This window comes from Bos grunniens, chromosome 4, assembly GCF_055505025.1.
Source record: "Bos grunniens cultivar Pamir isolate PY7600 chromosome 4, Bosgru_T2T1.0, whole genome shotgun sequence".
NCBI lineage: Eukaryota > Metazoa > Chordata > Mammalia > Artiodactyla > Bovidae > Bos > Bos grunniens.
The window spans coordinates 5,733,425-5,739,424 of record NC_141168.1 but is presented as its reverse complement, the minus strand read 5'-3'; positions in this window follow the sequence as shown (position 1 = coordinate 5,739,424).

Sequence of the window (6,000 nt, the reverse complement as noted above, 5' to 3'; positions counted from 1 at the left end):
TATAGTTGATTGGGGGAGGGGGTCGCAAGAGTCGGACTCGACAAAACGATAGTCGATTTAAAATGCTGTAAACCTTGGATTCTTCAGCATCCTTTCCCTGCAGGTGTAGAAGTGGGTGGCTTCCTCTTCAAACTGTGTGTGCAAGCTCAGTCGCTAAGTCATGTGAGTCTTTGTGACCCCATGGACTGTAGCCCGCCAGGCTCCTCTGTCCCTGGGATTTCTCAGGCCAGAATACTAGAGTGGGTTGCCATTTCCTTCTCCAGGGGATCTTCCTGGCCCTGGGATGAAATCTGCGTCTCCTGCATCAGCACGCAGATTCTCTACCACTGCACCACCTGGAAGCCCCTTCACTTCCACTTCAAATCACACTGATGTTTTCTGGATTCCCAGCAGAATTCCTAGCTGTGTGCTAGAGTCCAAGACACAAAAATGAGGTGACTTCCCTGGTGGTCCAGTGTTTAAGACTCTGAGCTTCCAATGTGAGGGTGTGGGTCCAATCCCTGGTCTGGAAACTAAGATCCCACATGCGCCACAGTGTGGCCAGAAAAAAAAAAAAATCAAAGACAAACAAGAAACAGTCCCTCCTCTCCTGGAGCTCACAAACCTCGTAGGAAGGAACCACCAGCAGTTACTATTAGTTTGCAGTAAGCCGACAGCAATCATCCCCAAGATAATAGCTCAACCAAACTTCATGTCAGAACATTACCAAGTTTCCCTGGAAAGACTGTCCCTTCAGTGTTTTTCCATGACTCTCCATGATGGTTCACTGGTTCCCCTGTTGTGGATTTTCTTCAAATTACAATGTGCCTCCTCCTCCTCCAAATACTTCACTTTGTAGGCCTTCAGCATTACCCATCCCCTTTAGAGATCAGACAGCCAGGCTCAGAGACGTTATATCAGCATTTTTCAAACTGAACAGAATCATATAATTGTTCACTGACTCTGAAGATGGTTTCTTAGATGAAGAAATTTTTTTCTCAAATTAAGTCTTAAGTGTAAGCTGAATATGTCAATCAGATAAAGGCATAGATGTTCTGGTCAAGGAAAGAATACTGTCCACCCCAGGAACTCACACCCACTCCCAGGATTAAGCAGCACCCAGGAAAAGTCCCAGGGGGACCCAGAGAGGGTCAGAATGTAGCCTCTTGCTGGGTGGCCATTGGCTAAGCAAAAACTTATTGTTGTTTAGTGGCTAAGTCATGTTCAACTCTTTGCGACTCCATGGATTGTAGCCCGCCAGCCTCCTCTGTCCATGTGATTTCCCACACAAGAATACCAGAGTGGGTTGCCCTCTCCTTCTCCAGGGGATTTTCCCCACCCAGGGATCAAACGCTCATCTCTTATGTCTCCTGCATTGGCAGGTGGGTTCTTTACCTCTCGTGTCACCTGGGAAGCCCAGAGATGGAAGAGACAAGGGTTCAGTCCTGGGTTGGGAAGATCCCCTGGAGGAGGGCATGGCAACCCACTCCAGTGTTCTTGCCTGGAGAATTTCATGGACAGAGGAGCCTGGTGGGCTACGGTCCATAGGGTCACAAAGAGTAGGACACGACCTAAGCAACTTAGCATCCACTGTGTCCTATCACTTCGTGTTATGTACGTGGGATTCTCCCTCTTCTGTGGCTCTGTGGCTCAGTCATTTCACTGCTGCTGTGCATTCCATTATATGGAGAGGCACAGTTTATTCATTCTCGTACTGATGACATTTGAGTCCTTTCCAGTTGGGGGCGATTATAAATAAAAGCTTACTTTTTAATATTAATATTATGATAAAAGGACCTTTTGTTTGAGCCTGTCTAAAGGAGATTCCAAGTTATGCTTGAAGGTCATTATTGGTATCAAAATCTCAACTCACCTATTTCCTCTCATGTACCAGCAGGTGTCTGGTCCCAGGAAAAACACTGAGTCAGCCTCCTGAATTCGGGGGAGGGTCAGGTCTACCCAGACTTGTTAAGAGACAAGAAATTTCACAAGTGTTTGGCTGAACTCATGTACTAATGTCTAAAGTTGAGCAATAGAGTAAGAAATAAAAAGGCAGCCAAGTAACTCTTTGGCTCATCTTTAAGTCTCTTGAGATGTTCTGAAGGCGTCTTCATTTTTTTTAAGTTTATTTCAGAAAAGCCAAAAATGAGGCTTGCCCTAGAGAAGGCTAGTATTTCGTCTTGGCTGAAGCAAGGACTTTCCTATTTCCTCAGCAGAAGAGCGAGGGTTCTGAGACTATCCGGAAAGACCCTTCCAGTTTTGGAATTCCTAGATCCTGCCCACTGATTGGAGCTCCCAGGCAGGGGCCCCTGGGGCTGGTGAGCTCCTGTATGATGTCACAGGGCTTTGTGAGGCAGCCTGGGGCAGCCTGTGTTTTGAGCCCCGCCATGCAGGCAGGGTACCCGGCACAATCAAGTAATTTGCTCAGAATCCAGGCGCCACTGAGTCAGCCATTCAGGAGGAAATTCCATCTTTGAGATCATTTATTGAGCATAGAGTCCTGCCCAAATCTTCCTATGACCCAGCTTGGAGAATACATCGACTCCATAGCAGCCAGTGTTTGTCTCAGCGGTAGGTGGCTGGGGTCCATATGCTGAAAAGTGGGAAGATGCGGAATGGGTGTCCTTCCACATAGAAAAAGTGAGCGCAGTGCATCAAACCTCTGAATCTTGAATAGGACGCTGGCTCTGGGGATCAAGATTAAGAAGGTCAGATTTTTCAGGCTGGGTTATGCCACCCGAGAGGCTTACTGGGCATCGTAATAACCTTAGTTCTTGAAAATCAGGGCCAGTTCGCATTGTATATCACAAAGATACACCTTTTGTACTTCTTAAGATTTATACAAAATGAATGTACTACTTATTCAAAAAGCAAAATAGATTAAAAAACAAAAAAAACTCTTCCTAGTATCAGAACCAATCAATCCTAAAGGAAATCAACCCTGAATACTTATTGGAAGGACTGATGCTGAAGCTGAAGCTCCAATACTTTGGCCACTTGATGAGAGGAGCTGACTCACTGGAAAAGGCCTTTTATTGGGGTTCAGTCACAGTTGTGTCCAACTCTTTGTGACCTCATGGACTTATGCAGCCCAAGTCTTTGCGACCCAATGGACTGCAGATCACCAGGCTTCCCTGTCCTTCACCACTTCCCAGAGCTTGCTCAAACCCATTTCCACTGAGTCAGTGATGCCATCCAGCCATCTTGTCCTCTGTCATCCCCTTCTCCTGCCTTCCATCTTTCCCTCATCAGGGAAAGGATCTTGTGCAAAGATCGCTATTAAGACTTGAGAGTCCCTTGGACTGCAAGGAGATCCAACCGGTCCGTTCTAAAAGAGATCAGCCCTGGGTGTTCTTTGTTTTTATATATATATATAAAAGCTTTTTTTAATATATATATATAAAAGCTATGCTAAAGAGATAACGTCTTTGGAAGGAATGATGCTAAAGCTGAAACTCCAGTACTTTGGCCACCTCATGTGAAGAGTTGACTCATTGGAGAAGACTCTGATGCTGGGAGGGATTGGGGGCAGGAGGAGAAAGGGACGACAGAGGATGAAATGGCTGGATGGCAGCACTGACTCGATGGACGTGAGTCTGAGTGAACTCCGGGAGTTGGTGATGGATAGAGAGGCCTGGCATGCTGCGACTCATGGGGTCGCAAAGAGTCGGACACGACTGAGTGACTGAACTGAACTGAGGAAAGCAAAGGATTACAAATACTGATTATTTGCAGAAAAAAATTAGTTGTGACATTACGTAAAGCATGGTCATGTTTTCCTGGCTTAGAGACTTACATTTTAAAACTCAGTGACCATAAACACAGATGTAGTTTAGGGCTTTGGTTTCTTGGTGTGTGTGTGTGCATGTGTGCATGTGTTAGTGATTTTTAGCAGCATTCTTTTCTGTTTTACTGCATTCTTTTCATTAACTCAGGTTTTTTTTTAATGTATTTAAAATTTTACTTGCTATACATACAAATTATCTTTGAAATATGTTTTAACAAATTAATTCTGTATTTTTCCAGCACATAAGTTTTAGTGAAGAAAATAATCGAACATGATTTCCTTCTGAGACAGCAGAGTTGAAAAGCCAATCACAGACCTATCTCTTGGTAGGAGACGTTTTCTGTGTTTTGTGGGAGTGTGGGGGAAGGTGCTGAGGTGGGGAGGATGGGAGACGAGGTCTGTGTTCCTCTGCTTTAAGAAAATCTAATGTAGGATAATCTATGTTAGTAAAATAAGAAGTCTGGAGGGAGAGCGATTTTTATGTGGTCACATCTAAAGAAAACTTTCCCCAAGTGTTCTTTTTATATGTGTATTTTTTCATTTTGTATTGGAGTATAGGGAAGCCCTGGTGGCTCAGCAGTAAATGCCAATGCAGGAGACATGGGTTCAGTCCCTGGGCTGGGAAGAGCCCCTGGAGAAGGGCATGGCTACCCACTCCTGTATTCTTGCCTGGAGACTCCCATGAACAGAGGAGTTTGGTGGGCTACAGTCCGTGGGGTCACACAGAGTCGGACACGACTGAGCAACAAAACAGCAACAAACAGCTGATTCACAACACTGTGCTGCTGCTGCTGCTAAGCTCCTTCCGTCGCGTCCGACTCTGTGCGACCCCATGGACGGCAGCCCACCAGTTAGCTTCAGGTGTACAGCAATGTGATTCAGTTACGCATACACATATCTGTTCTTTCCCATTTTTTCTTAGTATGGTAGAATTCCAGAGAATATCAATTTATTGTTCAGTAATACTTTTATCACATGAATTCATGTGTATATTTTGTATATTAAATTTGGGGGCCTCCCTTCACTATTTTCTCCTTTAACTAGTTTCTAATTGCTTTCGGGTTTTGGAGAACCTCAAAACAGAAGTCTCTTAAAATGACATTTAATAGGATGATGTTCAAACAGCTTCATTCTCTTTCCAGTTCCTTTAATCCGCCCATTTTCCCTCATTAGAAGTTATCTTCTTCTCTTACACATTGGATATTTCTTCTTTTTATAATTACTTAACTTATTTGGTTGCTCTGGGACTTTGTTGGTTGCATGTAGGCTTTCTCTAGTCGCATTGCCCAAGCTTCTCGTTGCGGTGGCTTCTCTTGGTGCAAAGCACAGGCTTTAGGCACATGGGCTTCAGTACTTGCAACATGTGGGCTCAGTAGCTGTGTCTAGTAGGTTGAGTTACTCCTTGGCATGTGGGATATTCCAGGACCAAGGATTGAACCCATGTCCCCTGCATCCTCAGGCAGATTCTTATCCACTGTACCACCAAGGAAATCCTGATACTTCTTTCCTTAATCAAGTATTTCATTTTTAAAGGGATTATTCATTCAATCAGCAAACCTTTACAGTGTGACCAAGATCTTGGTGAGGGTGTTAGGTCCTCTGTCCTGGGAGAATGCTCCTGTGTTAGTAAACTACCAAATCCAGCTTTACACACCTGCTCCCTTTACCCAGCATCCTCAGGACTCCACCCAGACACAGGCCCTGACTCCACTGGTGGTGATGCCTGGGCCCTGAAGATCTCAGGAACAGATGTTCCTCCCTGGGGGTGGGTCTTGCACTTTCCCAGCCAAGCTATGATGTGGCTTGGCCCTTGTTACTGATCCTGTGGCCAGGAGTGGACTTGAGACCGAGATTTAAAGTGGCTGCAGCATTCCACAGTCCCATCAGTGGGGTCCACACTGCTCCTTGCCCACCTTCTTTCCACCTTGGGATGTTGCTTGTTTTTATCAATACATTTCTAATGGTCTGATTGGGGCTTCCCTGGTAGCTCAGCTGGTAAAGAATCTACTTACAATGCAGGAGACCCTGGTTTGATTCCTGGGTTGGGAAGATCTCCTGGAGAAGGGATAGGCTATCCACTCCAATATTCTTGGGCTTCCCTGGTGGCTCAGATGGTAAAGAAACTGCCTGCAATGTGGGAGACCCAGGTTCAATCCCTGGGTCAAGAATATCACCTGGAGAAGGGCATGGCAACCCACTCCAGTGTCCTTGCCTGGAGAATCCCCATGGACAGA